Source organism: Erinaceus europaeus, chromosome 4 (assembly GCF_950295315.1).
Source record: "Erinaceus europaeus chromosome 4, mEriEur2.1, whole genome shotgun sequence".
In the NCBI taxonomy this organism is placed as follows: domain Eukaryota; kingdom Metazoa; phylum Chordata; class Mammalia; order Eulipotyphla; family Erinaceidae; genus Erinaceus; species Erinaceus europaeus.
Genome location: NC_080165.1, coordinates 104,360,476 through 104,386,259, shown reverse-complemented (window position 1 = coordinate 104,386,259; position 25,784 = coordinate 104,360,476). Strand labels below are relative to the sequence as shown.

General features: G+C 50.7%; 1 protein-coding gene across 5 annotated transcripts in view; it reads left to right on the top strand.

The window, feature by feature from the left end:
- The first annotated feature begins 313 nt into the window (after window positions 1–313).
- TSPAN9 (tetraspanin 9) overlaps window positions 314–25,784 on the top strand; it is a 187,786-nt gene continuing 162,315 nt past the window's right edge. For 2 of the 5 annotated variants that reach the window (XM_060190276.1, XM_060190274.1), the window contains exons 1-2: window positions 334–381; window positions 5,722–5,788. The gene's annotated coding sequence lies outside the window, so the exon portion shown is untranslated. Of the gene's footprint in view, window positions 382–5,721; window positions 5,789–25,784 lie in introns of all 5 variants that reach the window. The other 3 variants (XM_060190271.1, XM_060190275.1, XM_060190272.1) reach the window with 3 other exon arrangements.

Genomic DNA, 25,784 nt, shown 5'->3' with positions numbered 1-25,784 from the left:
CCACGTCCCTCAGCCCGGGCCCCTGGGCCTGCCCCAGATCCGGCCTCCAGCCTTGCACCCCGCTCCCCCAACTCCGGCTGCGGCCCCGCCCATAGGCCCCGCCTCTGCCCTACCCTCACCACGCCCAGCGCCAGAAGACCACGCCCCCAACACCACCACGCCCACTGCGTCTGGCCCCGCTCACAAGCCCCACCACTCTCCGGGGTGGCCGCGTTTCATGGTGGGTCCGCCCCCAGTCAATGCTCCGCCCAATGAGGGTGGCCCCACCCCCCGCCCCCCGCCATTCCCGGGCAGGCCCCGCCCCCCGTTTCCGCTGGAGGCTGCAGTGGCGGTGGCTGTGCGGGCGCTGGACAAGCGGGGGTCCCACGTTTCTGCGGCGCGGTGAGCGCGGTGGGGCTGGCGGGCGGGGCGCGGAGGCTGCGGGCTGCGGCTCAGCAGTCTGTGGGCGGGCGCGGGGACCCCCACCCTTCCACGCCCGGTGTGAGTAGGCGGGGGGGCGGCCCGGCCGGGCTCGGGGTGCACGGGGGCCCAGTGACGCAGCGGCGGGTCTGCAGCTGGGGGGCGTGGGGAGCACCTCTCTGGAGCGGGGCTCAAGCCGAACCAGGCTGTGGGGGTGCGGGGGCCCGCAGCTGTCACGGGGTTCTGGCCACCCGGGGGGGCGGATAGGGGGGAGCTGGGGCTCGGCAGGGCTGGGGTGGGCCTGCGGCCTCGAGCTCCTGGCCACTCCTGGGCCACCGCAGGCTACCGGCAGGCGGAGTGACTGGGCTCTGGCAAGCCCCGGGGGCTGAGATGCAGGCCATCTGTGCATCCAAGTTTGGGACTTTAAACAAACTTTCCTGTTAGGGAAAAAAAAAGCCCCCAAAGCAGCCTGACTTGTGGGAGCAATGTCTGTTTGTGCATGTGGAAACCCAAGATTGGCTTTGAGAGAGAGCCCTGGTCTCTTCACCTCTTCTCCACATGCCTGAATGGTTTGGGCAAGTCAGAAGCTTTTGGGGTCGCATGGGGGTCCTCTGTGCTCTGTGAACTTTTCTTCCCCATCCCCACATAAGAAGGCAGAAGGGACCCACTTCCCTTTGGTCTAGAGAACGCAATTTTGGACTAAAGGGAAGTTGTGGGAGGGTGCCCTTCTGACCCACAATTGCCCCCTTTCTCTGGGGTGGCTCAAGAAGCTAGTGGAAAAAAAAACTGAGGACCCCATGCTCTGATTCCTGTGTACCAGCCAGTGTTCCATTCTGCTAAAAATAGCCATGGAGAACGTTTTGTGTGTATGTTGTGCTGTAAAGATGTGTAGTTGGCTTGTCGCTTTGAGGAATGGGGAGGGGAGTTATCATGCATAATTTCAAACAATGGGCTGGGGATCATTTATATTTAGCCAAGGAATGCAGCCCGGGTGGCCAGTGTCCACACCGGCTTCCTCTCCTGCCTCGGGTCCCTGCATGGCTGTTACAACTTAGCTGTGGAATGGGGTTGGGGTGGGGGGAAGAGGATCTGGGTGGCTGAAACTTGAAAAGTGAGGTGTCTGACTTAACTAGCTTTTAGTCTTTAAGTCGATGTGTAGATCTAATGTGAGCACCAGTAACAGGCATTTGTGAAGCCGTTCTTGACATTGACCAGATGCTGTCTCTGGACCTTCCCTACCTGTCATTTATTGGATTCATACATTTTCTTGTAACATGTGAACTCTTTTTGACTGTCCTCTGATGGGTTAGGTGTATGATGTTCAGAGAGGATAAATGACTTTTGCGAAGTCACAGGATGTGTTTAGTGGAAGAAGCGAAACTTGAGTCTGACCCTTCATGCCCTAGGTTAACTTGTGTGCTGCTCAGTTCTGCTATGCCCCAGTCTCAAGCCTCAGATGTGGCCTTCATCCAATTTGTGCAACTCAGGACAAGCTACCATTCTTTCTGCTTTCTGGTTTGGGGGATTACGGAATTGAAATGTTTCTAGCATCTCTTCTAGTCTCACTTAGATACAATATTTGTAGCCACTTCATAAGTACACTTTATTTTCTTTAAACAATGGTAAAGACCTTAGAGGCAGATTTTCAATCTTACCCACTTTGCTTTATTTATTTATTTTTAAATATTTTATTTACAGGGCCAGGTGGTGGTACACCTGGTTAAGTACACACATTACAGTGTGCAAGGACCCAGGTTCAAACCTCTGGTCTTCACATACATGGGAGAAGGTTCACAAGTGGTGAAGCAGAGCTGCATGTGTCTCTCTGTCTCTCTCCCTCTCTATTTTCTCCTCCCCTCTCAATTTCTCTCTGTCTCTATCCAATAATAAGTAAATAAAATATTTAAAATTATTCACTTATTTAAAAAACAGTTTGATTATTTATTTTAATGCGAGAAAGCTATGGTCAGAGACCAGAGTACTATTCAGTTCTGGCTAATGGTGGTGCTGTAGACCTGGGGCCTCAGAACTTCAGGCCTGAAAGTCTTTTTTTTTTTTTTTTGCATAGTCTTTATGCTGTCTTCCTGGCCCTTTTTCTTTGCTTCTCTCTCCTTCCTTCCTTCTTTTCTCTTCCTCCCTCTCTCTATCCATCCATCCATCCACCCATTTATAGAGACAGAGAAGGCAGAGAGACAGAGAGAGTATGTGAAAAAGATCATATGAAAGAGATCATAGCACTAAAAGTCTCTTGAATATAGTGGGTGTCTGACTCGAGCCTGGGTGGTGTACAGAGCAAAGCAGTGCATTATGCAGGTGAGTCATTTTGCCAGCCAGCCCCCAACTTAGCTATTTCAAACATCAATTTAGTTGTAATAAGCACGTTAACAGATTTTTTTTTGTGAGATAAGGGAAGAGAGAGGGAGAGACAGAGAGATACCACGGCACTGCTCCACTATCCTTGGAGCTCCTCTGGTGCTATCCATGATGCTCCTTTGTGGTACTGAGGCTCAAACCCTCATGTGCGCTAAGGTGTGCAGTTCTCCCAGGAGAGCTGGTTCTGTACATTCACATGATTGTGTTGTTGATATTTAAAGCTTTCTCACTGTGCAAAACTGAAGCTTTACTGTGAAATTCCCCACTCTCCCCTCCCTCCAGCCTCTGGCAGCCTATGGCCTACTTGGTGTGTTTCATCTTTTTGCTTGGTGCTTGAGAAATGCTGCCCATGCGCAGTTAGAGAGGAGGGCTGAGGAGAAGCAGCCTCACTGAACTGGGAATGCCTGGGACCTGGGGTGGCTGGCTGACTGGTATGCAGTCCTGTCCCTGAGACATGAACTTCAGGGGGCACTGTTAGGTGAGACCATGGGCAGGTGCCATCACCTCTTTTGGTGTTAGCTTCCCTCTTGCAAAACGAGGATGGCCACTCCAAGTTATCAGGCGGTTGCAGAGTGTCGAGATCATATATGTGAGGCTCATAGCTGGGGCCCCATGAATAGCAGGTGGGCTGCCAATGGAGGCTGTTATTTATAACCTAGCCAGAGGCTAGACTAAGGCGCTCAGAACAAGAGAAGAAGGCAAGAGTTCCCAGGCCTGCTGTGCCTGGCATGCCCCTGAATAAGAGGGCCTGGGTCGATCCTGGCCCCCTGACCTGGCACTCAGCATCCTTCCTCTCTCTGTTTTCTGGCCAGACTTGTGTGTTCCTCCTTTGTCATTTAGCTGTTCCCTTGCTCTTCCCATTTCTTTTCTCTCCTGACCCAGCTTCGTCATGAACTTTCTTTGGTCTTCCATCTCCATAGAACCTCTTGATTCCTTAGAACTGTTGTTCCTGGTTCTTGGACACTTGTAGTGAGTAATTCTTGAATGAATTCACTAGTGCTTGGCATCTGTGTCAGTGTGAGCACACACACACAAAAAAAAAAAAAAGAAAAGAAAAGAAAGAAAGAAAGAAAGTCCAAGTCCTTGTCCTCAGGGGTTTCTAGTGCAGGAAAGGGTTAAGAACAGGGCTCCCCAAACCGCAGTCCCAACTAGAACATGGGTGCATACCAGGGAAGACTGTCCTATGAATTCAGGTGGTGACAGATGCAGCAGGCAGGGCTTGATGCAAACTTCATTTAGCTTTCTTTTTTTTTTTCAAGACTGATTTATTTCTCTTTATGAGGGAGAGGAGAGGAAAAAAAAGAGGGAGAGGAGAGTCCAGAGCACTGCTCAGCTGAGGACTGACACCTGGAGCCTCTGCATGTGAGCCTTGTGCTCCAGCACTGTGAGCTATCAGCACTATGAGCTATCTCCCTGACCTTTGATGCTAACTTTGTTCTATTTTTCTTTCTTTCTTTTCTTTTCTTTTCTTTTTTTAAAGATTTTACTTATTTATTCATGAGAAAGATAGGAGAGAGAGAAAGAACCAGACATCACTCTGGTACATGTGCTACCAGGGATCGAACTCAGGACCTTGTGCTTGAGAGTCCAATGCTTTAGTCACTGCGCCACCTCCTGGACCACCTATTTTTCTTTAAGATTTATTTGTTTCTCAGAGAGAGAAGCAGAGCATCACTCTGGTAACATGCAATGGCAGGGGATTGAACTCAGGTCCTTATGCTTGAGTACTAGATATAAACTGTAAAGGAGGCTAGCATTGCAAAAGAAGAGCGAGGGGGTCAGCTCAAGGAAAACATTTGAAGAGTTCAGCTGGGCCACCGAGTGGATTGTGTGGATGGGACGAGAGACAAAACTGGACATGGAAGCAGTGACCATATTGTGGGGGACTTCAGTATCTGGTCAAGGAATCTCATTTATCCATTTAGGAGAAGCCAAGAGCCCAGCCTGTGATGGGACAAATGGGTGTGGTGGCACCCTTGTGAGGTGTGGGAGTGGGGATTGCAGAAGAGGCCTCAGAGAGTGAATCTAGGGTCACGGAAGTAGGGTGAGGTATGGAGAGCAGCCGGGTAGTGCGAGAGAGAGAGAGAGCCGAGATATTCACGGTTGAGAGGTTCTATGAGCTGCTTGGGTGGGGCAGTGAGAGGGCTGAGGGGGTCTCTGAGCTGGAGGAGGGGGACACAGTGCTGGCCAGCCTTCCCGGGCACATAGTCAGCAAGCGTTGTCCAACTAGATCGTAAGCCCTCCAGGGTGCAGGTTCAACTATGTTCTCCCTGCCCATCAGAGGCACATTCTCTAGCAGTGAATCTTGTACCTTCTAGAATCCCAAATGTGCACTCACAGCAATATTTGTACATGGGCCTGGCTTTCTCTGGAGTCATGTTTCCACTGAGAGCCAAATGTTTCCTGTATTTATCTTCACACCCCAAAGTTAACTGCCCTTTCAACTTCTGCTACTATTTTATCGCTCACTTGATAGCCATTTTCCACTAAGTTTTTCTGGCTCCACAAGAGGAACTCTGGATTGGTAAAGGTGAAAATAACCAGTGTCTGTTCCATTATTGTAATTTCATAGCGGTAGGTGAATCAAAGTGGGCCTCAGTAAAGTTGCACTTCTTTATAGGAGGGATGGCTAACATTTATTTGGCACAGATTGCACTTACCTCTATTCCTGCTCATCGCAGACATCACTAGTCAACCAGACATCACAAGTCAATCACCACAGTCTTTCCTGCTGATCCAGGACTTGGGTTTTGCTCATACTGCCACAGACAGACACTCACTACTAGCTGTGTGGAGTTGGCACAGCTGTTGGGATAGTGTGGCACTGCTAGCCATTGAGCAGATTGGCTACTGATGGGAGACTGTTGCTTCAAAGAGCGATCAATACTTGTCAGAAATCACCCGCACAACTTCAGCATAGTGACACTTCAATGTTCTGTTTTCCTGCAGGAATTTCCTGGGATCATCTCTCACCTGTGAGCAGCCAAATTATTTGCAGGGAATCCAGAGGAAAGAGGTCAGTGGTGGTGGGTTCTCTTGGGTGGTGGTGCCTTAGAATGGCTCTGTGTTACAAGTTGTCTGAAGTCAAAGTCTCTGAGCCCTTTCACTACATATTGCAATGGAGGTGGGAGGTGCTTGCTGGTGTTTCTGGAAGTCTTCTGCCCTGGCTTTGGACTTTGAATTGGTGAAGTGTTTAGGCATAACTTGGGGAGCCAACCAAGTATTGTCTCCCCACCCCCATCAGGCTGATGGCTGGTGGTATTTGTCGTTGTCCCTTGGTCACCTCAAACTGTACAGAGGAAGCCGAGGGAAGCAGGAGGGGCTAGAACTTCCTGTTTCCTGTCCCCTTCCTGTAGGTTTGGGAGCCAGGGCAGAGGCCAGAGAAGAATTTGTGGGAATTCTGGTTGGCCCTTTGTGACTCCTTTCCTTTCTACTTGCTGTGGCAGGAATGCCCCACCTTACAAGCATTCAGCTGGGTGCTGGCTCATTTTTTTTAAATTAAAAAAAAATTATTTATTCCTTTTCTGTTGCCCTTGTTGTTTTATTGTTGTAGTTATTATTGTTATTGATGTCATCATTGTTGGATAGGACAGAAAGAAATGGAGAGAGGAGGGGAAGACAGAGAGGGAGAGAAAGCTAGACACCTGCAGACCTGCCTCACTGCTTGTGAAGTGACTTCTCTGCAGGTGGGGAGCTAGGGGCTCAAACCAGGATCCTTATGCCGGTCCTTGCGCTTTGTGCATGGTGGCTCACTTTGCCAAAGGGATACTTTCTCTGTGGATCTTGTGTTTGCTGGATGTCCCAGGAGGGGCCTCAGACCTTTCATAGCCCTGCCATGCTCAGCACATTGTCCTTAGGCTGTCAGTATTCATGTTTGTCACCACCATCATCAGCCAGTATGAGAATTCTTTTTTATTTTATTTTATTTTATTTATTTATTCCCTTTTGTTGCCCTTGTTGTTTTATTGTTGTAGTTATTATTGTTGTTGTCATTGTTGGATAGGACAGAGAGAAATGGAGAGAGGAGGGGAAGACAGAGAGGAGGAGAGAAAGATAGACACCTGCAGACCTGCTTCACCGTTTGTGAAGCGACTCCCCTGCAGGTGGGGAGCCGGGGTTCGAACCGGGATCCTTATGCCGGTCCTTGTGCTTTGCGCCACCTGCGCTTAACCCGCTACACTACAGCCCGACTCCCAGTATGAGAATTCTTTATGTGTGTCTGTATTCAGCTTGTGTTGTTTCCTGACTTAAATCACATTGACATTTTACAAGAAGGGGACAGGCAGTGGCGTACCCCATTGAGCACACACTTTACCATGTGTAAGGACTTGGGTTTGAACCCCTGCTCTCCACCTGCAGGGGGGAAGCTTCACAAGTGGTGAAGCAGGTCTGCAAGTGTCTCTTTCTCTGTCCCTCTCTATCTCCCTCTCCCTTCTCAATTTCACTCTACCCTATCAAAGTAGAAAGGGGAAAAGTAGCTGCCAAGAGCAGTGAATTGATAGTGCCAGTACCAAGAGCTGTCCCTGGCCCCATCCCCAGTGATGACTGCAGATGCCTGAAATCTGCCTGGGTGGAGTAGGACCTGGTGCTCTGACCCATAGTGTCTGGCCTGTGACCTGCTGCTGCCTAGCAGCAGGAATGTGGGAGCCCTCATGGTCAGCTTCCTCACTCCTCCCTGTGGTGGCAGCTTTCCTTTCAGCTGGGATTTGGGGCCTCAGCCATGGTCAGGTAGCCAGGTGTGTGGGCCATCGGGGTGCACAGGCTGGTGGGGTCTGGTTGTGGAGTTGGAGCTGTATGGGAGCCTGAGGCGGCCGGGAAGGTCAAGGTGGATATTCGCCCCAGTCAGCAAAGTGGAAGGCCAGGGAAGGAGGACGCAGGGACCGGGCTGTGGGGACACCTCCCTGGACTGAGATGAGAGGGTGAATGACCCCAGAGGCCAGAGTAATTGTTGAAATACCGCTATGTGGCATAGACAGCCAAGGTCACAGGCCAGCGAGAGGGAGGGGGAGGCGACACCCCACCAGCCAAGTGGATATGGCTGCCATCCCTGACCAGGAGACAGAAGACCTGGGAGTGGCTGCCAAGTCCTCAGCACCCCAGCCTTGGTGTCACTGTGCTGTTCTTTCTGGGGACCCTCCCTTTGATGACCGGAGGGTGGTGTCTTCTGTTCATCTGGCATGGAATTGTTGGGGACATGGCTGGAACACTGAGGGAATGGGCAGCTGCTATCTATGGGGTAGAAAGATGCAGGACAGCAGTTCCTAGGAAACCTTTGGTCAGCTTGTAGAATTCAGACCCCTTGGAGGCTCATGTGGTAGAACACACGAGCTATCTTGCATGAGGACCAGGGTTCAAGCCCCTGGCTCCCACCTATGGGGGAAAATGTGTCATGAGTGGTGTGGCAGGTGTCTCTCCTGTTCTTGTCTCATCTGATATCAAAAGAAAAATGAAAATAAAATGGCTGCCAGCTTGGTGCAGGCACTGAGCCCCAAACAAAGAAACAAACAAGAAATAAAACAAACAAACAAACAAAAACAAAAAGATAGAAAAAAGAAAATTCAGACTCCTTGTTGGAGGTGCCTGCTCACTCAGAGAGACTGGAATTGGGTCCTCGAGGGAGAGGATTCATCCCTGGCTACTTCCCTCTCTGCTAACCTGGCCAGGGCTGGCACCCCTTGGGTTCTAAAGAGTAATGTATGCATTTATGAGAGTGAGGGGAGAACCAGAGCAGTGGTGTGATGTATGTGACGAGGAGCTCAGGACCTCAGACTTTGAGAGTCCATTGCTGTATCCACTGTGCCACCCCCTTTTTATTTTTATGCTTAGCTCTAGTATTTTATGCAGGGGATTGAACCTGGGTCTTCAGAGCCTCAGGTATGGAAGACTTTTTGCCCTCCTATTATGCTGTCTCCACGCCCCCATGCATATTTTTAATCCTATCCACAGACCATTCCAAGAACCTTTGAAAAGTCTTCTTTTCAGGTAAACACTACAAACTGTTGTCCTGGTCCCTCAGTCCCCTGACCAAACCTGGTGTACAAATTCACTTTGCTTATTTGCCAGAGATTAAAGTCGACATTAATGTAAAAAAAAAAAAAAATCAGGCCCTGGAGAGGGATGGACTTGAGGATGACTGGGTGATAGTTAATGTGGCTCATCCTGGGAGCTCGGGTTTGACTGTCCCTGCCACAGAGGTACCTTGGGGTCAACTTAGGTGGGTCCTCCCTGCTAGGCAGACCTAGTGGGGGATACCACGCCCCTGTCACCCACCACAGGTGACTGCTGTGCATGTGTGCTGAGGTCAGAGCCAGGAAGACCCATGTGAAGAACCTTCCAGACAGGGAGTGACTTTGGCCTCCAGGGGTTTGGATGCTGCCAGTTCTCTTCATGCTCCCAGGCCCCTGGAATGCTGGCCAGCCCCGGGTAGCTGCTCACAGCTCCGTGCCCTCACCTGTCCTCACCTGCCCTCACCTGTGAGGATCAATTGTGAGGTCCCTTCCATCCTTTAAACAATGTGGTTTCTGTGCTGAGGCAGGGGGCTCACCTGGGCTGGGGATCGCTGTCCAGACACCTCTTCCTTTCCCACCTGCTTTCCCTCCTCCTGTTTCTGGCCTGGGGGGTGGGAGAGGTAGAGGGGTGCAGATCATTGTTAAGCTGAGGACCCTTGTGTGCTGGTGAAATGAGCCTTCCAGACCATTCCCCTCAGCTTGACCCAGAAGCTCAGGCTGGACAGGTGGGGGAGCCTGAGGTGGCTCTGTGCTGGCTGTGACTGTCACAGCCTGGGTGCTTCTGCCTGCTTATGGGGACCAGACACAGGTAACTTCCAGTCACCCATGGCTTCCCCTCATCTGTGCTTCAGAGACTACTGCTCCCTTCCCACTCTCTGCAGCCTCCCCACTGGCCTATGGGGCTGGGTTAATTGTACTATTACTCTTCTTTTTCATTTTTGATATTTATTTTATTGAGGGAGATACAGAAAGAAAAGATACAGAGAGAGACCAGAGTCCTGCTCAGATCCTGCTTATGGTGGTGCTGGGGATTGAACCCAGGATCTTGGAGCCTTAGGCGTGAGAGTCATTTGCAGAACCATTATGCTGTGTCCCCAGCCCGAGTTGAATTGTTTCTTTCTTTTCTTTAAATATTTTATTTATTTATTAATGAAAGGGATAGGAGGAGAGAGAGAGAGAGAGAGAGAAAGAAAGAGTGAGCCAGACATCATTCTGATATATGTGCTTCTGGTGATCGAACTCAAGACCTCATGCTTGAGACTTCAGGGCTTTATCCACTGCACCACCTCCCAGACCACCTGAGTTGAATTGCTTCTACTTGGAATCCTTGCTCCCTTTCTGGGAGTCTTGGGATGTTTTCTGTGTCCACTGTCAGCATGTGTTTGCACATCTGACCTTACAGAGAGAATGGATTAGAGAGCCATGTGGGGAGTCAGAAGCGGTAGCTCGGTGACCCCCACTTCTGGGGGTGACTTGACTGTCATGCAGAGAAGCCCATGCCCTGTCCCCCTGGTGCTGATCCTGGGGGGCTCTCTGCCATGGCTTCAGGAGCTACTCAGCCTCCCAGCAGCTTTGTGCCAATGTGAAGACTCTCCTCTGCTGGGGAGGAGATGAGAGGGAGTGTTTTTCTCAAGCTGAGCAATGCTCCACCTTTTCTGGGCCAGTAGCCTTTTTAGAGCCCTGGCGAGTGATACCCCCAGGCTGTGCTCCCCCTGCCTACAGGCAGGAGGCACTTCAGGTGGCAGCTGGGGTTGGGGTTTGGGAAGGGTCTGGGGTGGGAGCTGGCCTCTGAGCATAGGGTCAGGTGAGGACAGTGACTTGGGGGTGTGGCCCCCAGTGCTTACCAGGTGTGTGTATGGGGAGCACAGAGGCTGACTGTGCTCTAGGACCCCATGAGGAGCCACTGAAGCCCCTCAGTTTGGCACTGGAGCCCCTCAGCATGACCTTGAACTTGGCTCCCTCACTGCCCCTCACCTGGCCCCAGACCTCAGTGCCAAGTCTGAGGACCTGTCCCCCGAAGGCTGCCTAAGGCCGCTGAAGGCCATGTGGCACAGATGGAGGGCACAGAGGCGGCTCAGCAGGGCATCAGCCCCCTGCCCAGCCAACTCTCCCAGTGAAGGACTCTGTGGGGGGAGGGCGGCTGGGGAGGCTGGGTGGGGGGCATGAATATGAAGAAGGACATGCTCTGTTTTGAGGAAGTGAGCTGGAGTTCTGGGCTTGCTGTTTTCCACTTGTCTTAATCCTGGGAGACTCCAAACAACTTTGTTTAAAAGTGGACTAGCAGAATGCAGAGACAGAGTGATGGGGGTGGGGTTGGGGGCTGGGAGCCCCAGGAAGGCAATCAGGTCTGAAGCCAGCTTTTGGCTTTGCAGTGAGACGGATCCCAGACTACATGGAGAGTGTCCTTAAGGTGTGAGTCACTGTACAAAATGCCTCCCTCCTGCTTGTAGGGACATGGAGTAGGGCCCAGGGGCTGATCCTGACCCCTCAGTGCCCACCTGGATGCTGGCAGCAGAGAGGAGAGAGGGCTCCCCCACAATCTGGGGGCCACTCCTTCCACTGTGGAGAGAGAAGCAGAACTGCTGGTAGACTCCTGGCCTGTGTCTGTCCAGTGGGTACAGGGTGAAGACAGAAAACCCTCATCCTCTATTCCAGAAGGTTCTTGGAAACTCCCTTCAAGCATCGAGGTCTGTTAAGAAAAGGCTGCTTTCTGGAAGACTTGCTGGGTGGTCTTTTCCACCTTGAACACTACCTGAGGAGACTGATTTTAACAGCCAGACAGTGAGGGAGAGCCAGGGAGAAGATGGGGTGGAAAGGGATGTTAGGAAAAATTGGCTTGGAGCAGAATTCAAGGTAAATTAAAAAACTCCCCCCACCCCTGACACCAGGACCTCGTGCATGTGGGATTCCACTGCTCCTGGGCTGATCTTCATGTGCCGTTTATCTCAGAGAGTGAGAGTGAGAGTGAGAGGGGAGGAGAGACACCACAGCACTGCTTCACTGCTGTGAAGCCTCCTCTTTGCATGATGTTCCCATGTGATGCTGGGAGCTCGAACCTGGGTTCTCTTGCTTGGTGAGATATTTTTTGTTCAAGTTTTATTTTGTTTTTAAAAGCAGTACAACCTTGGGCTAATGAAATAGCTCACTGTCATGATAGTGCACTGTCATGTCATGTGCATGACCCAGGTTCGAGCCCAGTCCCCACCCTGAAGGAAGTTTTGGTGCTGTGGGCTCTCTTACTCTGTGTCTCTGCCTCCTTTTCTATCTTAGAAAGCAAAAACCAATTTGTCCAGATATTACCTACTTTATGGGGAAGGACTGCTGCCTGTGGGATGACCCCTCCATCCCCTGGCGTCTATTCTCCCCAGGTGTTTTCTTTCTGCTTCTTTTTAAAAAAATATTTATTTATTCTTTTTTAAATCCCTTTTTTATTTTCCCTTTTGTTGCCCTTGTTGTCTTATTATTGTTGATAGGACAGAGAGAAATGGAGAGAGATGGGGAAGATAGAGAGAGGGAGAGAAAGATAGACACCTGCAGACCTACTTCACCACCTGTGAATCAACTCCTCTGCAGGTGGGGAGCCGGGGGCTCAAACAGGGATCCTTCTGCCTGTCCTTGCGCTTTGCGCCACGTGCACTTAATCCACTGCGCTACCGCCCGACTCCCTATTTACTCCTTTTTGTTGCCCTTGTTTTATTGTTGTAGCTATTATTGTTGTTGTCATTGTTGGATAGGACAGAGAGAAATGGAGAGAGGAGGGGAAAACAGAGAGGAGGAGAGAAAGATAGACACCTGCAGACCTGCTTCACCACCTGTGAAGCGAATTCCCTGCAGGTGGGGAGCCGGGGGCTTGAACCTGGATCCTTATGCCAGTCCTTGCACTTTGAACCATGTGCTCTTAACCCACTGCGCTACTGCCCGACTCCCTCCCCAGGCATTTTCTGCCTGTCCACCCACTGCCCACCTGGAACCAGTCTCTGCACAGAAGTGCTGTGCTTACTGCGGGTCAGCTTCCTTGCCGCCTCCCAGCCCGAATGTTTCAAGGGACCTGGGGACTTGCTGTGTGAGCTCCATGTCAGTGTCTGTTGCTATGAGGGCAGTTCAGCCCGAGTCTCCAGACCCCTTGCTCACCTTCTGGCCTGAGCAGGCACACCAGCTGGGGGCCTGCGGGCCTGGTGTCTGATGGCCAGTCTCACTCCTGTGAGCTACGCCGGTCAGGGACACCCTGACCATATGGGTGAGGGCAGATTTGCTAGGCCCCTTCCAGGCCAGCCTCTGGCATGTCTGAGTACCGTGCACCTGCTGCCTGGGCAGTGCCTGTTATGGTGGAGGGGGGAGCTGGGATTCCAGGGCTGAGGGAAGCCTGGTTCCGCCACATCAAAGGTGTGTGTGTGTGTGTGTGTGTGTGTGTGTGTGTGTGTGTGTGTGCAGGGGAGACCTTTAGATCTTGGGAGGCCATGTAGGGAACCCCTCAACCCCCAGCTGCTTTCTGCCCCAGATGGATCATCCAGGGAAACTGGCCAGGGAAGCACACCTAACCTCGCTGTTTACTCAGAAGTGGTATTTCCAGTGTACGCTGTGCATTCATGTGCACTTGTGGGCTGGTGCTGGCAGGGGGCCAGGGACGGCCTGGACTCTGGGCTCTGTGGGAGAGAGCTTCTGCCCTGGGGCTATGGGCCTTCTGTAAGTTGCCAAGAGCCTCACTGCTCTGTCCCCTCTGCTGGGTTTTCTGAGTCCCTCTCAAGAATATGAGTCAGTGTGTGGCAAGTCTTCATGAAAGCCAGCTGGAGGGCCTAGGAGGTAGCACTGTGGCTTAAGCTACAGACTCTTGTGCCTGAGGCACCAAGGTTCCAGACTCAGTCTCAGGTCAGATTGAGCAGTGCTCTGGTACACACACACACACACACACACACACACACACACACACACACACGTTTCTACTAGGGAGTCACTCACTCACTCACTCACTCACTCACTCACTCACTCATTGTAGCTGACCTCAGCAATGTTTCCTGCCCTCTTGTAACTTCAGATGTGGAGACAGAAGACTGATTTACAAACACTTTTCTTCCCTTCTCAGGAGCTCACAGCAGAAGCCACCCTTTTGCTTCCCACTGAGTGAACATTAGTTTTGATGATCTTCTCTTGTCACCTGCCTTAGTGGCTCTTCTTTCCTTGAATGTCATAGCTGACAAGTAGGCAGGAGGAGACAGGCAGTTTTGAGTCTGCTGCTTGAGTCATACTCCCCTCCCCCAAACCTGAGACCCAGTGCTCCCTGGAGGTCAGAGCTATATTGGAGGAAGTAGGCTTTCTGGGTCTTTTGTCATGCTTAGAAGGCTGCTCAGCACATAGTAAGCCTTGGAAAATGTCTATGGAGGGCCAGGGAGACCACATAGCGGTGATGCAAAAGATTCTCATGCCTAAGGCTCTTAGGTCCTAGGTTTGATATCCAGCATGACCACAAACCAGAGCTGAACAGGAGTACCCTGGTAAAAAAAAATGTGGATGGGGAGTCGGGCGGTAGTGCAGTGGTTAAGCACACGTGATGCAAAGCACAATCAGAGTAAGGACCCCGGTTCGAGCCCCCGGTTCCCCACCTGCAGGGGAGTTGCTTCACAGGCGGTGAAGCAGGTCAGCAGGTGTCTAGCTTTCTCTCCCCCTCTCTGTTTTCCCCTCCCCTCTCCATTTCTCTTTGTCCTATCCAACAACGACACCAACAACAATAAAAACAACAAGGGCAACAAAAGGGAAAATAAATAAATGTAATAAGAAAATAAAAAAAAAGTGGATGAAGACTGGTATGGTAAGATTATGTTAAAATATGGAGAGAAACATGGATCTGGGCCAGCACAGCTTAAAGAATGGGTGGGGGGAGAGGGGTCGCCTGGGCCAGCAGGTGGCTTCTTTGGTAGCACACATGTCACCATGGAACCTGGGTTTGAACACTATTTAGGAAGACATGAAGGGGAAGTGCTGTGAATGCTAGAGCAAGGCTGCAGTGTCTGTCTTCTTTCTGTATCCCACTCTCTGTCTCTCACACTCAGTGTAGAAGAAAGAAAAGAAAAATAGTCCTTGGGAGTAATGGAGTTGTGCAGGCACTGATACTCAGCAAGGGCCCCAGTGAGGGCTGGGGGGTAGGGGAGTAGGAAATAGAATCAGTGGGAATTCTTGTCCCACCTTAAAACCACAAAATCCTCTTAGAAGCCAGCTCAGCGGCCTGGAATTCTGCTGTGAAGTATTTCTTCTTTTGGATTCTGGTCCCCAAGAATCTTCTCTGAGGATGTCATTGCCTGTCACCTGCTCTCCAGCTGTGGTGGAGGCTAAGCACACTGTGGTTTAGGGGTGAGGTCTGGAAAGCCTCACAGGCAGCCTCCAGTCCTTTTCTCGCTCTCTTTAATATTTTTATTTCTTTATTATTGGATAGAGACAGAGAGAAATTGAGAAGGGAGGGGGAAATAGAGAGGGAGAGAGACAGAGAAGCACCTGCAGCCCTGCTTCACTACTTGTGAAATTTTCCTCCTGCAGGTGGGGACCAGGGGCTTGAACTAGGGCCCTTGCACACTTTAGTGTGTGTACTTAACCAAGTGTGCCACTGCCTGAGCCAGTTCCTTCTTCACAACATGTTGGCAAAGCAGAGGACTCCAAGAGCCCCCCCATCCACAACCCAGACCAGCCAGCCAGGGCCAAGACACCTTGCACTGATGGTGGGTGGCTCAGGCTTACAGAGACGCCTGAGGCAGTGACCATTCTTGTGGTGGTGGTGTTTTTAAATCAGATCTCTCAGGGCCGGGGGGTATATAGCTCAGTGCTAAAGCACATGCCTTACATGTGGGTGGTCCTGGGTTCAAGCCCTGATACCACATTAAAAGAGCCAGGTATCTTTTAAAAAAGGATTTACTTGGGGGTCGGCGGTAGCACAGCGGGTTAAGCGCACGTGGCGCAAAGCCCAAGGACCAGCGTAAGGATCCCTGTTTGAGCCCCCCGGCTCCCCACCTGCAGAGGAGTCGATTCACAGGCGGTGAAACAGGTCTGCAGGTGTCTATCTTTCTCTCCCCCCTCTGTCTTCCCCATCTCTCTCCATTTCTCTCTGTCCTATCCAACAACGAATGACATCAACAATAACAGTAATAACCACAAAAAGGCTACAACAACAAGGGCAACAAAAGGAGAACAAAAAAATGGCCTCCAGGAGCAGTGGATTCATGGTGCAGGCACTGAGCCCAGCAATAACCCTGGAGGCAAAAAAAAAAAAAGGATTTACTTAGGAGTTGGGTGGTAGCGCAGTGTGTTAAGTGTATGTGGGGCAAAGTGCAAGGACCAGTGTGAGGATCCCAGTTCAAGCCCTCGGCTCCCCACCTGCAGGGGTGTTGCTTCACAGGTGGTGAAGCAGGTCTGCAGGTGTCTATCTTTCTCTCCCTCTCTCTGTCTTCCCCTCCTCTCTCCATTTCTCTCTGTCCTATCCAACAATGATGACATCAGTAACAATAACAGTAACTACAACAATAAAACTACAAAGGCAACAAAAGGGAAAATAAATAAATATTTAAAAAAATAAAAGAGAGAAGCAGTAATCAAACCATCTCTAAGCCTTTGTGAGAATCATGGTGGCTATACTTGTGGGGAGGGGAGACCAAAGAACATTGGTGGTGGATGCTGTGTGGAACTATACCCCTATAATCTTATAAACCATTATAATATCACTAATAAAATAAAAAAGACTAAGACCCCTGCAAGGATCACGGTTCCAGCCCCTGGCTCCCCACCTGCAGGGAAGTCGCTTCACAGGCGGTGAATCAGGTCTGCAGGTGTCTGTCTTTCTTTCCCTTTCTCTGTCTTCCCCTCCTCTCTCCATTTCTCTCTGTCCTATCCAATAACAACGATAATAACTACAACAACAATAAAAAACAACAAGGGTGGGAGTCGGGCGGTAGCGCAGCGGGTTAAGCGCAGGTGGTGCCAAACTCAAGGACTGGCAAAAGGATCCAAGTTTGAGCCCCTGGCTCCCCACCTGTAGGGGAGTCGCTTCACAGGCGGTGAAGCAGGTCTGCAGGTGTCTGTCTTTCTCTCCTCCTCTCTGTCTTCCCCTCCTCTCTCCATTTCTCTCTGTCCTATCCAACAACAACGACATCGATAATAACTACAACAATAAAACAACAAGGGCAACAAAAGGGGAATAAATAAATAAATAAATAAAATAAAAAAAAAACAAGGGTAACAAAAGGGAAAATAAATATAAAAAATAATAAAAAAGAAGCGAGATAAAAAGGATTTATTTATTTATGTATGGGGGGGGAGAGAAACAGAAACCAGTGTATTGCTCTGGCACATGCACTGCTGGAGATTGAATTTGGGACCTGATGCCTAAAAGCCCAAAAGTTTATACACTGTGCCACCTCACCTCTCAGGTTATTTATTTATTTGTTTGTTTGTTTCTACTAGGGTTATCACTCGGACTCCGTGCCTGCATGTTGAATCCACTTCTCCGGCAGTCTTTTTTTCTTTTTCCTTCTTTCCTTCCTTCCTCCTTTTCTCCTTTTTTTTATTTAATAGAACAGAGAGAAACTGAGAAGGGAGGGGGAGATAGAGAGAGAAAGACACCTGCAGTTCTGCTTCACTGCTTATGAGCACCCCTCCATTCTTCCATACAGTGACGTGTGTCCTCAGCAGTGCCCACTGCCTGGCCCTTTCTAGTATCTATAACACTTTGGCTCATGTCGGGGAGTAAAGCATGGGGCTGCCATGCCAGGCTTCAGTGGTTTGGGGGTGCTGGGCTATGGTCTGGGTGCTCCTGAGCCACCCCTATCCCCTGGATGACAGCAGTGGCCATTCTAGGGGGTCAGGGGACCCTGTGAGAGTCAGGGGTGTTCTGACAGCTCCCTTTAATCTTGGTAATTAAAAAAATATTTATTATTGGATAGAGACAGAGAAAAATTGAGAGGAGGAGGGGAGAGATAGAGAGGGAGAGAGACAGACCTGTATCTGTGCTTTACCACTTGTGAAGCTTTCCCACCTGCAGGTAGGGGAGCAGGGGCTTGAACTCAGGTCCTTGTGCATGGTAATGTGAGCGCTTAACCAGGTGCACCACCGCGTGCTCCCCACTCCCTTCAGTCTTTGCTTCTTTGTTCCTTCTGGAGAGCAGAGGTTTTTCTCTCACTGTCCAGAGCCTGGGGTTTGGTGGGGGTGGCGTGGGAGGTGCCAGGATCTCTTTTGAATGAACCCTGCAACACTTCCCAAAGTGGGGATGCAGGGAACATGCTCGAGGCTTAATGACTGAGGAGACCGAAGCTGGTATCCCCAGGCTAGACTTTTCTAGAATCCACCATGGACTCGATGTCTTCCGTCTGTTTCACACCACGCCTACTCTGCCCTCCTCAGCACATGAGCCTTTGGGCACAGTGACTTTTGCAAGAAAACCTGCCCTCCTAACCCCCCATGGCTAACTCCTGGGGGACTGGAGGGAGCTCTGTGCTGGGCTATTTTGGGCCAAGTGGGCTGGACTCAGAACTCTGGCATCCTTGGCTGTAAACCTCTCAGAATTGACTGGGATGGAAGGATGGACAAAATGGAGGCTCCAGGAATAGCCCAAGAATTTGCTTGTTCTGAAGCCCCAGGAAAGAGGGCACTGGGCTGGGGGTGGTAAGCAGACTGGGGTGTGTGTGTGCAAAGGGTTCGTGGGCCTGGAGCCCAGCTTGTGGCCACACTGAGATCTGGAGACTGAAGGGTTGTTTCTTCCTGTTCCTCCTAGTGGTCACTGTCTGCCCTGGGGGCCTGGAGGTCAGGGTTCCTCATCCAACCTGGGCTATTCCTAGCTCCTCCCCCAACCCCCCTTTTCCTCTTCTCCCTAGGGGCCTTCTGACATCCCCAGATAGCAACAAGGGTTGTGGGCAGGAGGGAGCCTTGGCCTGTCCCCTCTGTTCTCTATCCCACAGGGCGGGGGGGGGGGGGTATGTGTGAACAACTTACCCAGACTCCCCCACCCCACCCCACCCCACCCCACCCTCCATGCAGCAGACTCAGGGTTCAGCTGTCCCAGCTTCCAGCCTCTCTTCTGTGTTCTCTGCACCTTCCTGCTCAGGAAAGCTGCAAAATCCTGGCCAGAGAGATAATTCAGTGGCTGAGCACTGGACTTGCATGTCTCAGGCCCCAGAGAACCTAGGTTCAATCCCCAGTACCACCACAGCCCAGAGCTGAGCAGTGCTCTGTTCTCTTTTCTCTCTCTCTTTCTCTCTCTTTTTTTTTTTTGCCTCCAGGGTTATTGCTGGGGCTCAGTGCCTGCACTATGAATCCACTGCTCCTGGAGACCATTTTTCCCATTTTGTTGCCTTTGTTGTTGCGGTTGTTGTAGTTTTTTTGTTGTCATAGCTGTGGCTTTTGTTGGATAAGACAGAGAAATGGAGAGAGGAGGGGAAGACAGAGAGGAGGAGAGAAAGATAGACACCTGCAGACCTGCTTCACCGCTTGTGAAGCGATCCCCCTATAGGTGGGGAGTTGGAGGCTCGAACCTGGATCCTTACTCTGGCCCTTGCAATTTGCTCCATGTGCGCTTAACCCGCTGCACTACTGCCCAGCTCCCCCTTCTCTCTCTTTCTTACATTAACAAATTAAAAGAACTTGGGCAGCCCAGGGAGTGGTGTTGTGGTTAGCACTTTGAATTTAAAATCACGGGGTCCTGAATTCAGTCCCAGGCATTGCATATGCCAGAGGACATGTTCTGGTTCTCTCACTTAGGCTAATAAATAAGTAAATAAGTGACTAAGTAAGTAAGTAAGTGAGTAAGTAAGTAATTGGCAAAACTGCCAAGCCTAACTGGAGTTCCATAATGTGAGTTGCCCATCCTCATGAGTGCTGGTCACCTGAGACTGGAGGCCCTGGCCCAGGCAGTTCTGAGGGATAGTGGGAGAGCCCTGCCTTCCCTGGAGAGCACCCCCACCACTCAGAACCCCTAAAGCCTTTTCCTGAACCCCCAAACCGCCAAAGCACTACCTTCCTCTCCCACCACACTGGTGTGCTCTATCCTTGCTGTGACCCATCTTGAAATGCTCTGTTATGCTTTCAGTGTTTTTTCTTCTCTTTGTGCTTCCTTACAATTCCTGTTGTCTCCCTGTGTGCGCCGTGACCTTTCCCTCTGCAGTGTTTACTGAGGCGGTCAGTCCTGGCCCTGGCCTTTGGTCATCTGTCGTTAATGTTCGGGGGCGCCAGCAGGCCAGGCTAGCTTCGCGGCGGTAGACAGAGACTTGGGGACACACGGCTGGGCAGGCAAGCTGTATTTCTTTATTCACGAACAACGATTTATAAACTAACCCAAACTAATCACCACACAGATCTGTCCCCCATCTCCTCACCCCACCGCGCCAAGAACTCTGGCACTACTTAGCATAGGGGGGCAGGGAGAAAGAGGGCCCGCGAAACTAGCAAGGGCCAAACCAATTCTCTCAGAGGTGGGGGGGGAAGGAGAGCAAACCAATATGAAACATACCAACAATTCCCCCTTTTCTTTTTAACTAAATGACCACAGTATCAGGGGTGTGGGTGAACTTCTTATATCGTACAGGCATTTTCAAAAAAGAAACTGGCACAAACAGGGAGGAACATGTAAGACAAGAACCAGTGTGCTGCCAAGGGAAGGCCTGAGGGGGGCGTTTTTGCCTCTGTGGGCAAAACTTTATCAGCTAAAAAAAACATTTAGTTTTTTGAAGTCTTAGGGGTGCAAGAGGCACAGCTATACTCTTGCAGTGTTGCAGGGCCTGCATGGACAGGGAAGCCTGAGTACTCCTTCCAACTCCAGAGCTCTAAATTGGAGGCCCATGGTGAGGTGGGGGTGCAGGGAGATTACCTTGGGGCTCAGTTCCAACCTGGCTTCCTGACAGCTGGGGTCGTCCAGTGGGGTTCCTGACTTCCCTGCTGCGGCCTGGGGGCTGCACAGAAGCTGATACTTATTGGCTGGGGATTTGTGTCTGGGATTGTAAGATCTGACACGCAAGTGCAGGAGGCAAGCTCCCTCCCTTTCCAGTAGCTTCTGAGTCTGAGCCCTCCCTTTGGGGCCTGTGATTCATCCTTCCCTGCTAGTCCGCAGCTCCAGCCTGTACACAGACATGCCTGGGTGTGCTCCCTGCTGCTGTTTTGAGAAAGCATTTGCACCTCTTTATCCCTTTGTGGGATAAATAAAATTTCCATTTTATTTGACTTATCTATTTTTGGATAGAGACAAAGAAATTGAGAGGGAGAGAGAAAGAGAGATACCTGTAGTACTTGCTTCACTGCTCATGAAGCTTCCCCTCTGCAGGTGGGAACTGGGGGACTTGAACCCTGGTCCTTACATATAGTAACATGTGTACTCTACTGCATGTACCACTGCCCAGCCCCCTAGAGTTCATTTCTTTTTTTTTTTTTTTTTTTTGACTCCAGGGTTATTGCTGGGGCTTGGTGCCTGCTCCACGAATCCACTGCTTCTGGAGACCATTTTTCCCCTTTGTTGCCTTTGTTGTTTTTATCATTGTTGTGGTTATTATTATTTGTTGTTGCTGCTGTCATTCATTGGATAGGACAGAGAGAAATTGAAAGGGGGGAGAGATAGACACCTGCAGACCTGCTTCACCACCTGTGAAGTGACTCCCCTGTAGGTGGGGAGCTGGGGGCTCAAACCGGGATCCTCACACCAGTCCTTGCACTTCACGCCATGTGCACTTGACCCCACATGCGCTTAGCCCTTTGTGCTACCACCCAACTCCCTGGAGTTTATTTCTTTAAGATTTCTGTAGTTATTAACATGACAGAGGGGAAGAGAAAGTGAAAGAGAACTGGAGCAGCCCTCTGGCTCACATAATGCTGGGGGATTGAACTCAGAACCTCATGCTTTTAAAAAAAATATTCTATTTATTTCTTTATTAGATAGAGACTGAGAGAAATCTAGAGGGGAGGAGGAGATAGGAAGGGAGAAAGACAGAGAGACACCTGCAGACCTGCTTCACCTTTTGCAAAGCTTATCTTCTACAAGTGCAGAGCAGGGACTTGAACCCAGGTCCTGAGTATGGTAATGTGTCTGCTCTACCAAGTATGCTACCACCCTGCCCCAGGATCTCATGCTTTAGTGTCGAATGCTCTAGCCCTGTGCAGTTTCCCAGCTGCTGGGTTGCACTGCTTCCTGGCACCTCTCAGGCCAGCCCCCCAACCCCGGTTGTGTTTGTCCTTGTCTCTACCCCTCTACCCCACAGTTCCCTTTTCCCCACTAATGGTCTGGCCTCTGGTGTCACTGCTTTGTTCCGTTGTCTCCTGTGTCTGGGACACGCTGCCCTGGGACCGGTGGCTCTGCTGGCTCATTATTCTCCCTCTGCCCAGCCTGCCCGCTCTGGCAGCCCGTCTGGGTCCTCTGAGCACTGAGCCTCTCTCTCGGGTCTCTCTCCCTGGACTTGGAGGCTGCCAAGGAGTTGTCACCTGCTGGGTCTAGGTCAGTGTGTCACATCCTGTGGAGGCCCATTTAGTAATGGCTCCGGAATATTCCTTGAGAGGCTGACTGAACCCCTGCTTTCTTCCATTTTTTTTTGCGCCTCCATGGTTATTACTGGGGCTTATTGCCTGCACTACGAATCCACTGCTCATGGAGGCCATTTTCCCCCATTTTTTGCCCTTGTTGTTGCTATTATTGTTACTGTTGTTGGACAGGATAGAGAGAAATCAAGAGACTAGGGGAAGACAGAGAGAGCGAGAGAAAGTTAGACACCAGCTTCACTGCTTGTGAAGCAAACTCCCCACCTCCCCACCTCCCACCTGGGAGCCAGCCCGGGGCTCAAACCAGGATCCCTACGCCAGTCTGTGTCCCATGTGCACTTAACCCGCTGTGCTACTGCCTGACCCCTGCTTTTTTTCCATTTTATTTTATTTTAATTTTTTATATTTATTAACTTATTCCCTTTTGTTACCCTTGTTGTTTTATTGTTGTTGTAGTTATTATTGTTGTTATTGATGTCATTGTTGTTGGATAGGACAGAGAGAAATGGAGAGAGGAGGGGAAGACAGAGAGGGGGAGAGAAAGATAGACACCACCTGTGAAGTGACTCCCCCTGCAGGTGGGGAGCCGGGGGCTTGAACCAGGATTGTTATACCCGTCTTTGTGCTTCGCACCACCTGTGCTTAATCTTCTGTGCTACCGCTCAACAACCCTTTCATCCATCTTTAAGGTGGCTTCCAGTAACTCCAGTTAAGATTCAACCCCAGGGTGGCTGGGTGGTGGCGTATCCCATTGAGCCCCCAGTCCCTACCTGTAGAGGAGAGGCTGAAGCAAGTACTGTAGGGACCTGTCTCCCTCTCTTATTTCCCCCCTTCCCTCTTGACTTCTCTTTTCTCTATCCAATATATGAAAATAAAGAAGGAAAAATGGCTGCCAGGAGCAGTGGATTCATTGTGTAGGTGCCAAGCCCCAGTGATAACCCTGGTGGCAAAAAATAATAACACTAATAAATAATAAAATAATTTAACCCCAGGAAGGCTGGGCAGGTCTGCAGGGCAGTGGCCAGGGGAGAGTGGTGGACTCAGAGAGGTGACAGCCAAGGGCCCCCTGATGTGCTTCTGGAAGGCGTTGTGTTGCCCCTCTGGGGAGCCTCTGGTCAGGGCTGCATGTCCTAGATTTATCTGCTAGGAGTGGAGCCACCTGATGCCTCAGAGGGGGCCTGCAGAGCAGGCAAGAGGATGGCCATAGTGGTGACTATAGGGGCCACTCACTGGGCTTATGCACACCCCCGGCTGCAGCTCTGGCCCCCTTTCCAAAGTTTGGATACCCCAGAAGGTCCCAGCTCTTGGGGATGGTCAGCCAGTGGGCACTTTGCACAGCTGTGCTTCCAGGGCATAGAGGCAGGCTGCCCACTCAGGGGCAGAAGTGTGTGTGGCTGTGTGACGGTCAGCCTGATCCCAGGCCCAGCTCCGGCTGCTCTCACTGCCCCCAGCCCCCCAAGGAGAGAGTGTGCAGGGCAGGCTCTGGCCTTTGGCTCATTCTGTGTTGAGGGCAGATGATTGATTCCAGATGGTGAGGGCAGCCTGTACCCCACCAGCAGCCCTGAGGGACCCCATGTCTGTTTTGGGTGGATTATGTGAGCCCCATGTCCTGGAACCTTCCTCTCTGCACGGACCAGGCATCCTCCCTGTCTGGGTTTGTCTCCCCTCCTCTCCCCCCAGTAGCTCACTACCCTCCTGGGTTGTCCTGTCCAGCAGTCTCATATTTATTCCTCCCCAAAGAATAAGGAGAATTTGCCTTTTTGGAGTACTGGAGGAGAAAACTGACTGGGACTGAGGCAGGCTGTTTCCCTCTCTCTCTCTCTCTCTCTCTCTCTCTCTCTCTCTCTCTCTGTGTGTATACAAAGCAGTGCTTAATTTCCTTTTAAGTTCCTCATAGTTGTTGTAGGATCTAAAGCTATCTGATTTTAATCCCTTGTAGGTAAAACTGTTTTACTTTTGGGAGTCTAGTGTCCTGTGTGACGTTCCCTCACCCCAGTGTTAAGCAGCCTCACGTGCATTGTGCTCTTGGATGGATATGCCTGCATCTATATAGTGTGGAGACTTACTCAGTTCTGGGGAATTTTTTGGAATTCCCTCCTGGCTGCTTTGTCCCTCCATTTCCTGTGGATTCCCCCCCCCTGCAGTTCTTGGAAACTGGGGATCCGTGCTCTGAGGCTTGAGTGAGCTTCCTTTCTGTTGGGCATACATTACGTGCTTGTGCTTCTCCTGTCTTCCAGTCACTGGGTTCCAGAACCCAGAGATCCTAAGAGTCAGAGTTGGTTTACAGTTCTGCAGACACTTGAGCTGGGGTTGGGGTGGGGGTGGGGGGAGAGGAAGGAGTAGGGAGGGGGAAGAGAGAGAGAGAGAGAGAGAGAGAGAGAGAGAGAGAGAGAGAGAGAGACAGGCTGTTCTCTGGGCCTCATGTTGGGTGACCCAGTTGGTTTATTTCATTTAGGAACCTGGCAAATCAAGCCCCTTCTGTATTTGTTTTTCTTAAGCTGTTAGGATTTATTGGAAAAGTCTCCTAATTTGCCAGGGGCTTGGGGGAGAAGGCAGGATTGCAGACTCCACGATTACATTTCAGACTCTCTTCACCCCAATTGCAGACTTCTCCCCAACCACAGAACCCCACCCCCCGGGGGGGCAGGAGAATGGGGAGACTCCCTCAAGGTGGAGCTCTCTTTAAAGCACACCTGTGGGCAGGCTTCTGAAGCAGCCCCTCCTGACCACTGAGATTTCTGGGGAGCTTGGTTTCTGGGGTGCTGGTGGTTTCTATTTTCTTAAACATTTATTTTATTTGATAGGATAGATAGAATTTGAGAGGGGACAGGGAGATTGAAAGGGAGCAAGAAAGAGAAACCTGCAGCACTGCTTGACCACTTGTACAGGTGGAGATCAGGGATTGAACCTGGGTCCTTGTGCATGGTAACGTGCACTCTGTAGGGTGTGCCAGTACTTGGCCCTCTTCCTTCTTTCCTTTCTCTAGTCCTTCCTTTATTATTTTTTTCCCTTTCTTTGCCAGCAAAGTCATCACTACAGTTTGATGCCTGCATGGCTTCACCACTTCCAACAACCTTTGTTCTTTTTTTTTTTTTTTAATTTTTTTTATTTAAGAAAGGATTAACAAAACCATAGGGTAGGAGGGGTACAACTCCACAATCTCCATATCCCACCCCCTCCCCTGATAGCTTTCCCACTCTCTATCCCTCTGGGAACATGGACCCAGGGTCATTGAGGGTTGCAGAAGGTAGAAGGTCTGGCTTCTGTAATTGCTTCCCCACTGAACATGGGCGTTGACTGGTCGGTCCATACTCCCAGTCTGCCTCTCTCTTTCCCTAGTAGGGTGTGTCTCTGGGGAAGCTGAGCTCCAGGACACATTGGTGGGGTCTTCAATCCAGGGAAGCCTGGCTAGCATCCTGGTGGCATCTGGAACCTGGTGATTGAAAAGAGAGTTAACATACAAAGCCAAACAAATTGTTGAGCAGTCATGGACCCAAAGCTTGGAATAGTGGAGAGGAA